We start from the raw sequence: 10,454 nt of genomic DNA, 5'->3' as shown, positions 1-10,454 counted from the left end.
GTATTCTGCTGCAATGTACAGTGCTTCCACAGGCCCAAAGCAACAAGGGCAAATGATCATGAAGAAACCTGTACTTCTTGATCCCACGTATTTGTTCACAGTGACAGAAAGCTGACTAACAGAAGAAATGAGAAAGCTGCTATATTGGAAGGTGACTAGAAACTACAAAATATATATCCTCTGGATATTGGGCCAACACAAGTATTTAAGCTGTCCCAGCACAGTGCATGTATTGAGATCAGAACTGCTGGCTTACGTGTCAACCAAAGACTGAGCCTTGGGTGGGCAGAGGACACACCAGAAGTTCCCAAAGGGGAGCAGATGCAATCTGTATAGAGATCACTCCACCTATAATCCTTTGGAGGCTTTATTGCCTTTCTCCTAAAGCATCCAAGATGAAGCACCAAAGCAACTCACTTTGTTGCTGGAGGGAGCACCAGCTACTCTACAGTGCCAAGAATCATGTTCTAACATCCATTTTGATTTAAAATCTTTTATGTTTGAAATGGACTTTATCTGTTGACAATGGGCTGGGTTGGGCCTACTCATTAGGTGTGGTACTCTTGGCTTGTGGTAAATCCTGATTGGAATACAATATAACACATTTCCTGGTAAATCTATAAATATATAGGGATGTTGGGTGTTCTCCCTATCACTAATAGACTGAAGAAGCAGCAGTTTGAAGCAATTCAGACATGCTCAGCATCTGGCCCTCATAAAAGAGCTCAGGTGAGTCATGATTCTGCACCGAGAGCTGTGGAGAGAACTGTATACCGCCCATTCTGTTGATCTCCCATTCATTCTTCCTGACCCATTTGCCTTATGATGAGGCGTGTGCAGAGAAACAGGCATGACAAGATTTTGGGGAAGGGGAGCAGGAGATGAGTGGGACCTGCACAGCTGCACACTGGAGGCAACATTGAGCAGTTTGGGGGAGAGAAAAGTTGTTTTTGCTTTTGGGGAGATAAAAAGTTGTAGAAAAAAACCCTGGCACACCTTTTTTTATTTTTGTCAGTCGTGGGGCTGAACTCTGGGCCTGGGCACTGTCCCTCAATTCTTCAGCTCAAAGGCTAGTGCTCTACCACTTGAGCCACAGCGCCACTTCCAGTTTTCTAGTGGTTTATTGGAGTCTCATGGACTCTTTCCTGGGCTGGCTCAGATCTCATCCTCCTGAGTAGGATTACAGGTGTGAGCCACCAGCTCCCGGCCTTGGCATACTTCTTATATCTATGGGCCACTCAAATCTGGTGACAACTCAGTTTGCTTACCTGACAAGTAGAACCTGTAATGGCCATCCTGCATAGCTAGCAGAGCTCTTGGCTTGTGAGCACTGCTAGGTGGCAATTCTATAGTAGGTTCCCTAAATATGTCGTCTTAATCAGTGCCCTGAAGGAGATGGCATTGAGCTGTGTTCCAGCTAAAGGAATTCAGTCTCCGGGGATTGAGTGGCTTGTCTAAGGACACAAAACCTGAACTCAAACCTGTCTATCTGGTTCCAAATCTTGTGTTCTTCCCGTCATTAGATGCTGACCGTGATGTCAGAGGACACATGGTGACCCATAGGTAAGGAGCTATACATAGGTGACCTCCTGCTCCAAGCTGAGACATTCCTGTGTCCTTGGCCCACACACAAGGGCTAGCCAAGCCCAGTTGTGTTTCCTCAAGCCTTGCTCTCTGCTGTGGGATCAGGAGGGTTGTTAATCTGATAAACAGCTTCCTGTTAATGTGGGAGGGTGAGCTAAAGAGTTGCTGTATTGCTCTGTCTCGTGGCAGGTGGTCGATCTGGTGACTTTGCCCACGGAAGCACTCTAGGTCTATGACATAAAAGGCTGAGGGCTTTGGGATCAGTCCGCTCTGGGTGGGAGGAATGACTGTTTGCAGTGTGACCTTAAGTTATCTGACTTCTGTTTTCTTCATCTGTAAAATATAAGATGCGTACTGTGAAGTGTGAATGCTTTGAACATATAGGAAAAGTGCCCAGCTCCATAACACAAAATCAAGTAAAAGGCAACAATTGTTGTCTCCTTGGAGGGTGTGGTCAGCCTTAGAGGGGAGCTGATTAGACACTGTTGTTGTTTTTTTTTTTTTTGGTCCAGTCGTGGAGCTTGAACTCGGCCTGGGCGCTGTCCCTCAGCTCTTCAGCTCAAGGCTAGTGCTCTACCGAGCCACAGCACCACTTCTGGCTTTTTTTCTTTTTGCTTATGTGGTGCTGAGGAATCAAACCCAGGGCCTCATGCATGCAAGGCAAGTGCTCTACCACTGAGCCACCTTCCCAGCCCCACCTTGAGTCTTATTGTTGTTGTTTCATCCCCCAAATTCACATCATGGCCAGTTATTTATTTGTTAAGTAAACAACATCAAAGTACCCACAGTGTCCACTGCTGTTGCAGGGTATGGGAGGCAGCCGTGAGCTCGTGGCTGAAGTGGAGCCTCAGGCAGGCAGTACTGTTCCAGTCCAGGGCAGGGGGCCTGTTAGAGAGGCTGGCATTTGAGGCACCAGGGGGATACAGGACATTCTGGCTGCTAGACATGTGAGAAGAAGGGAAGGTGGAGGAGGTGGCGGAGGCGTGGCTCCAGGTTTGGTGGGTGATGAGCCTGGGGCCCTGGAGTTGCTTCCCATGTGGCTCTGGCAAAACCCATCACCTTGACAGGCCAGCTGACGCCTCCAGCTCAGAGGTTATAGATCATTTTCTTGTCTGAAGCATTTATAAAGTATTAGCCATTACCATGTCTTCCATGGATGGGGAAGGTGCCAAGGACTTGCTCCTGCTCCCACCCCACTTAGTCACCAGTCACCTTGACATGGGCCAGTCAGTGAGCACTGCATCTAATGATAATGTGGAGAAAGGACTCAGATGCAGTGGCTTGGTAGGAAGCCCAAGGTGTTGTTGCTCTGGGGATTAGGTATGGGGAGGCACAGGGTGCACTCTGCATGATCCAGCTTGCTCCTATTTCACTCTACTTAGCCTTTTGTTTATCCCCCAACAAATGATACTCCAAGGTAGCAAGCCCCCCAAACTGTGGATGTTCACGCTCACTGCCTTGATTTTGAAATGTGAGCCTCCTGTTTTCTTCACCAGTGTGCTCACCTCTCAAGTCCAGCTTTCCTCCATTCTGCCTTCTCAGGAGGCCTTCTTCAACCCAGGCTGATCTTCCTGCTTTTGGATCTGCCCATTTTAGCAACTCTTCGTTAATTACCATCTTATTCCCCAGTTCACCCAATTCAAGTCTTACCTCTGATTTGTGAAAAAATATTCTCCGAATGCATCCACTTCTCTCACTTTCTATCTCCTGTTGGGTTCATTCAGTTCCCTGAAGCTGGCCTCTTTGCCACCCTCTGCCTCTTTCCAGCTTTGTAGTGCCCAGTGGTCTTTGTAAAACGTCTTGTCATTTCCCAACTTCGATTTGTAGCTTCCAAACTTCCTATCATAGCCCACAGGCTTTCCTCACACAGCACTTCTCCACTTTTCATCTGATTAGACCTCTGCTCTTCCTGCTTTCAGGCACCTCAGATTTTTCTCAGTTTCCCAGAAAGGCCAAACCATTGCTTCTAATCAGGGATCTGTGCCCTTTTGATAATGGCAATTCTTACTTAAGTGGCATCTCATTTTGTTTCTGGTTTACGTTTTCTTGATTATTAGTGATGTTAAAGTTTTTTATATTCCTGTAGGATATTTGTGTCTTGAGAAATATTTAGGCCTATTTCTCATGTTTAAAAATTGGGTTAGCAAAGAAATTGCTTTTGAGTTTTGGAATTCCTTATTTTGAATATTAACCTCTTTTCAGGTGCACAGTTTGTGATTTTTTTTCTCTCCTATTCTGTATGTTGTCTCTCTACTCGTTTCCTTATTCTTCCTTGCTTAGTAGGATAAGTCACAGACAAGGAGTTTTTGAGAAACGGGTTCTAGCAGTTGCTGTGCCAAAACTGGCTGACTACCTTCTTTGGCCCTAATTTAATTTTTGTTGGTCGTGGGACCTGAACTCTGGGCCTGGGTGCTGTCCTTCAGCTCTTCAGCTCAATTACTTTACCACTTGAGCCACGCACCACTTCTGGCTTTTTCTGCTTATGTGGTACTGAGGAATCAAACCCAGGGCCTCATGCATGCAAAGCTAGCACTCTACCACTGAGCCACGTTCCCAGTCCCCTGGACCTAATTTTAAAGTGAGAGGATTTATGCTTACTTCAGTGTAATGGCAAAACTCTGTACAAAGACGATCTTATCTGGAAGCTCAATGTGGAAAATAAAGATGAGAGCCATTCTGGATGACTTTGACAATGTATGGGGCTCTCTAAAAAATCAGTAAATTTCCCCCCAAAGATGGTAATTGTTAATGGGACACTGAGAGAAAGCTACGAAAGGAATAAGGATGGGGGAGCAAGCAAGATGTTAGTCATTTTTTTCCCCTCTGAAAAGCTCTACACGATATTATATGAATTATCTGTGTGTTCACCTCACAGTGCCCAAATGAAGCAGATTCTGCTTTGGCTATGTGGCCTAGCAGGTAGGGATCAGCTAGGCATTCCTGCAGGGCTGGACTTTTCCTGCTTATCTCAATACAAGCATTGTCATCTTGTGTCTGTCAGTCTGCATGTTAGAAAATAAACCAGTTTCTACTTTAATTATGCAACCTAGAACTAGGTGATGGAGAATTTGCTTTTGGCCTGCAAGACGGGGTTTTTGCAAGCCCTAAGGGAGTACAAAACTTCCTGAAGTTGTTGTAAGTTGGCTAGCTTTCTACTTAAGTCATGCATTCTTCTCTTTTGCTTAGGTTATGACTGAAGAGGTTTCTAGGAAGCAAGATGAAAACTATCACCTCTTGGAGTGGATTTTCTTTTTTTTTTTCTTTTGTCGGTCGTGGGGCTTGAACTCTGGGCCTAGACGCTGTCCCTCAGCTCTTCAGCTCAAGGCGAGCGCTCTACCACTTGAGCTTCAGCGCCACTTCCGGTTTTCTGGTGGGTTTTTTATTGGAGATAGGAGTCTCACGGTCTCTCCTGCCCGGGCTGGCTTTGAACCTCGATCCTCAGATCTCAGCCTCCTGAGTAGCTAGGATTACAGGCGTGAGCCACCAGCTGGAGTGGATTTTCTTATAGGCCAGAGGTGAGGCCACATGGTTCAGAGGGAAGAGCTCCTGTGCCACTTTCACTAGTCATGTCATTCACTGGTAATCAGTTTTCCAAAATGTTTATTATTTGATTTTCCCCAAGAGGAAGACAAGCAGAGGCCTGACAATTTATAGAAGCTGGACAGCCATGGAGACTTTTCACAAGTTTGTGTGTTTGTGTGTGTGTGTGTTGGTCCTGGGCTTGAATTCAGGCCTGGGCACTGTCCCTGAGCTTTTTTTGCTTAAGATTGGTGCTCTACCACTTGAGCCACAGTTCCACTTCCATCCAGGTTTTTGCTGGTTAACTGAAGATGAGAATTAACTTTCCTGCCCTGGCTGGTTTTGAACTATGATCCTTAGATCTCAGCCTCCCGAGTAGCTAGGATTACAGATATGAGCCTGGCTACAAGTTTTTCTCTTGTTAGTTTCATTTGGAAGGGAGCTTTATGGGGGAACAGTAACTTAGGACATTCCTTCAGGAATGTTAGTTACAAGGCAGCACTCAGCAGTCCCTGCCCTGCCTCCGTCTTCTAGGTGCTGCTGCACATCTAGCAGAGATGGGTTTGTGGACATCCTTTTTTTTTCTACCAGGGCAAGAAGCTATTGAAGATTTTCCAGACTGAGATTCATTCAAAATAGTGTCATTTTCCTTAGTTGTATTGTATGCAAATATTTAAGAAGTTAATTTTGTTCCCTAGTGAGAAAAAAAGTCAACTTGCTATTGGGCATGATTTATGACAAGATGCTGAGTATGTTGAAAAGACTTCATTAAGTACGTTAAACCTAATGGGATCTTGCTTTTTTTCTCCTGAAGCAAAGCCCCGTGCACGCGCATGTACGTGCATGTGAATGTGCATGTTGGTTGTTGAACCTGAGGCCTTATGCATGCTATGCAAGTGTTCTCCCACTGAACTATATCTCCAGTCAGGGGTCTGGTATGAAGCGCAAACCAGCCTTGAACTGAGACTCCTCCTGTCTATTCAGGGAATGGGTAGGGTTGGGAGAGATGAGGGAGAATTATGAAAGACTTGACACTGATAAAGATGCACTGTAACTCATAAACTGACACACTGAATTGAAAACCCCTCTGTGCAAGAATCCTTCTATCTCAGCCTGAGTGCTGGGATTACAAGTGTGTACCACCATGCCTGGTTTTTAGTAAGGCTAGAGTTTGAAGATCTCATGAAAATAGAAACAAAGGGCAAAATTTATAAGAAAGTAATTACTCTGAATATTCACACACATGAACTGTTTCCTGGAGTTCTTAAATAGAAAGTGAAACTCGATCACACTATTGATGTTTGTAGTAAAAGCTTCCCCAGAACCCATCTTCTTCCCTGAAAGAGCAACAGCATCTTCCCTGTTCTTTGAAACTTGAACTTTACAAGAAAACCTGGAGGTTGTACTTTATGGAAGGTGATGCTGCTTCAGTAACCATGCCACCTGGGGATCTAGCTCTGCCGGCAGAAGGCCCTGGGGAACTAGCTGTCAAACCTTGCCAAGGTTGAAGGCACAGGGCAGAGTTTACATGATAATTCTGAGAGCTTGGGTAAGCTGGAGCTCAGGGTGTTACCAAGGTTCTAGAAAAAGTACAGGAATAGAGAAGGTAGGAAGGAGAAAGGATGATAGAAATTAACTTTGTACGTTTTTTTGGGGAGGAAGGGGGAGAAATCAACGCAATGGTTAGTCCTTATTGGAAAGAAGAAACTTAACAGCACTTTTTTTTTTTTTGGCCAGTCCTGGGGCTTGAACTTAGGGCCTGGACACAGCGCTACTTCTGTTTTTCTGTGTATTTGGTACTGAGGAATAGAACCCAGGGCTTCATGCATGCTAGGCAAGCACTCCATACTAAGCCACATATCAAGCCCTTTTAACAGCACATTCTAAGAACACATTCTAGCACATTCTAGTACGGGGTTCATTTGGCAATCTAGTGTGACACCAACTTGGACATGGCTGAGTTTTCCCCTTCGTGTAGTCAGACCCAGATGACAGTACAGTTGTCTTCACAGATGCAGCTTATTGCTGATGGATGGCGCCAAATTAGGGCCTTCCTTGGTGCCTGAAGCTGCTCTGGGGGCCAGCGTATTGTAAGGGTTGAGTCCCTTTCGTGTGGTAATTACGATTCCCTTTTCAATGCAGTAGTGCGGTCCTCATCAGTAGGAATGCCATCTCTACATGCCATGGAGAGCGCCACAGCTGCCCCCTTGGGACAGCGGCTCCTTGAGCCTGCGCGGCCAGTGCTCAGCTCTGTGAGGTCCTTCCTAAGTTTTTCAATTGTAGTTTGAGTCATTTTCTTTCCCATCTGTTTGGAAACACATTTCAAGAGTTCTGCTTCTTAAGAGAGGCTCTGATCCCAGCTGACACTTCTTAATCATGTTTGATGCTATTCTGAGCACTTTCCAATTTCAGGCTTCTGAGATTGTAGGAGAATAGGTCTGGGAGTTAGTTACATGATGTTCCACCGGGTCTTTCCAGTGGTGCTGTCTGGATTGTCCCTTCCCTTCTTGTCCTCCTGATTGTGTGGATAACCCTAACCCTCTGCCCTATATTTCTAGGCCCTCTAAGTCCCCTTCCCTCTGCCGGCAGACTGCACCTTTTTGTTGGTGTGACCATACAGTTTATTACCAAAATGGTTCTTTAGCTGTGACCCATCCTACAGGCAGGCTCAAGATTTTAAGAACAGTGGTAAGTCTTTATTGTTGCATCTTCAGTGTCTGACCAGTGGACTTTTTCCTTCTCTCTACATTACTGGGATTGAATTCAAGAGCCTGGTGCTTTCCAGATAGGCTATTTGGGCCACACCTGCAGCCCTTTTTTGTGCTGGTTATTTCCAACACAGATTGCTTCCCTGCCGCTGGGATGTCAGCCATATACTACATCAGTCCTTGTAGTTGAGATAACAAATGTGCACCACTGTGCCCAGTCATAAACTTCCATGTCTGGAGTTGCTCTTACTCCTTCCAATTAATCACCCAAAAAGCCGAAAGCGGAGCTGTGGTGTAAATGGTAGAGCACTAGACTTGAGCAAAACAAGCTTAGGTATAGTACCCGGGCCCTGAGATTAAACCCCAGGAGTGGGACACACACAAAATAGGAATAGCACTTTTATGTACATTTACCTAAAATTCTTTGCACTTACATACTTTTTCATTTCCTTTAAGGTAAAAGAAAATACCAAACAGAATTGGGGAGTAATATGATAAACTATATTTAACTTTTCAAGAAAGAAATGGACCAACTGTTTTCCAAAGGAGCCAAATCATTTTTGCATTTCTGCTGGCAATGTATGAGGGCTCTCGTTTTTCATGGCCTCACTCTGGCAAGCATGAAGTGGTACTTCATTTTAGCTTTTTCTTGATGGCTAGTGATGGTCTTTCCATATGCTAAGCAAAAAGGTCTACTCAGATCTTTTTTCCAGCTGTTTTCAAATTGTGTTCCTTCAGCCTCTTGAGTAGCTAACATTACTAACATCAGCCATTGGTAGGTTATAGAGTTTTTGTGTTTTTTTTTTTTTTAAATACACATCTTTTTTTTTTTTTTTTGGTTGGTCGTAGGGCTTGAACTCTGGGCCTGGGCGCTGTCCCTCAGCTCTTCAGCTCAAGGCGAGCGCTCTACCACTTGAGCTACAGCGCCACTTCCTGGTGGTTTATTGGAGATAGGAGTCTCACAGTCTCTCCTGCCCGGGCTGGCTTTGAACCTCGATCCTCAGATCTCAGCCTCCTGAGTAGCTAGGATTACAGGCGTGAGCCACCAGCGCCCGGCTTTAAATACACATCTTAAGGTCTTAGGTTACATTTACCAAACAACTGTTACAAGCTGGCATTAGCCAAAAAAAGTTAGAGAATATTCATTCAAGCTAGGTATTAAGGTACACCCCTTGAATGCCAGCTACTTGGGGGTTCAGAGTTCTCAAGATGGCTTTGAACCTTATCTTTAAATAACAACACCAACAAAAGTTCAAGTGATAGAGAACTTGCATATAGCATGAATAAGAGTACTATAAGAAAAATGAACATTCATCCAAATTGCAATTTAAAATTCCAGTATTTCTAAAATAAAAATACTAAGTCTGTAGCTAGCGGCTGTAAAACTCAATTATTCTCTTGCAGAAATGGTTCTCCTCTGAAGTTAGGGACTGCAACATCCTGAGAAGGTGAAGATCTTTCTTGGAACAAAACCAGGATCCGTTGTTTACCATCAGACCATGATTATTGGGTGGCTGGAATTCTAGACATGGTTGAGTAGTATTGACCTTCTGTCTTCCTGAATTATATCTGAAACAAACAGGATATTTAGAACATTTTTTAAGGGGCTGGGAGTGTGTCTTAGTGGTAAAGTACTTGCCTAGGATACATGAAGCCCTGGGTTCGATTCCTCAGTACCACATACACAGAAAACAAAACAACAACCAGAAGTGGCACATGGCTCAAGTGGTAGAATGCTAGTCTTGAGCCAAAGAAGCTCAGGAACAGTGCTCAGGTCCTGAGTTCAAGCCCCAGGACTGGCAAAAAATAAAAATACAATGCTGTTTTTAAAACCTACTGAGTAAAACAAAAAAGATTCCACCAAAAACATTCTTTATTTTACCAGCTACTACTGTAGACACTGCTGTCTTCCCAATGTGTTCCATTTCTCTCCCATTTGTAGTGTCAGTGCCCCAGGTGAACAGTAGGCCTTGATCTAGCTAATGGAAAATTCCCTGTTCTTTCCCTCATCCCTTGTCATAAAATCCTGATTCAAGTTTACCTTGGTTTACAAGAACAAAAAATTCCACCTAACAACCATCTCCATTTCTCATTTGAAAAAGCTGAACTAAGGAATGATTAATTAATCAGATCTATGTTACTTAAAACATCCAACATCTCCTAAAGGACCTTTGACTGCTATGCTTACATAACCATCCTGCGCTTACTCCTAAAGTGAAAGAATATGCTTTTACAGAGTCCTCAGCATCACCTGAAAAGGCCACAGAGCATAAGATTGAGGAAGTTATGCCAATTCCTTATTTTTTGTTTTCTAACAGGTTCAAGAAAAGGATGGTAGGAACTGAACTCAGGGCCTTGTGCATACTAACACTCCACTATGGAGACATACCTCCTAACATGTGGCAAGTACTAATTGATCTGCTTGAAGATTGTTTTATAAAAATTCAAATAATAAAATGATATATACTAAATATTCTTCAGTGGAAGAGATTAGACAAAGATGAGAAAGTTTTCTTTTTAAAAAAATATATTCAGGGCTGGGAAGATGGCTCAGTGGTAGAGCACTTGCCTTACATGCCTGAGGCCCTGGGTTTGATTCCTCAGCACCACATAAGCAAAAAGAAAAAAGCCGGAAGTGGTGCT

At 44.1% G+C, this 10,454-nt stretch overlaps 1 protein-coding gene across 2 annotated transcripts in view; it reads right to left on the bottom strand.

Annotated features, from left to right (window-relative positions):
* Positions 1-8,877: 8,877 nt before the first annotated feature.
* The window catches only part of Rpap2 (RNA polymerase II associated protein 2), a 64,531-nt gene continuing 62,954 nt past the window's right edge, over positions 8,878-10,454 (bottom strand). For both annotated transcript variants that reach the window (XM_013018352.1, XM_013018353.1), the window contains one exon: positions 8,878-9,380. The gene's annotated coding sequence lies outside the window, so the exon portion shown is untranslated. The remainder of the gene's footprint in view (positions 9,381-10,454) is intronic.

This window comes from Dipodomys ordii, unplaced genomic scaffold (genome assembly GCF_000151885.1).
Source record: "Dipodomys ordii isolate 6190 unplaced genomic scaffold, Dord_2.0 Scaffold39, whole genome shotgun sequence".
Lineage (NCBI taxonomy): Eukaryota > Metazoa > Chordata > Mammalia > Rodentia > Heteromyidae > Dipodomys > Dipodomys ordii.
Note: the sequence above shows the minus strand (reverse complement) of the source record. Positions and strands in the feature narration are given on the sequence as shown.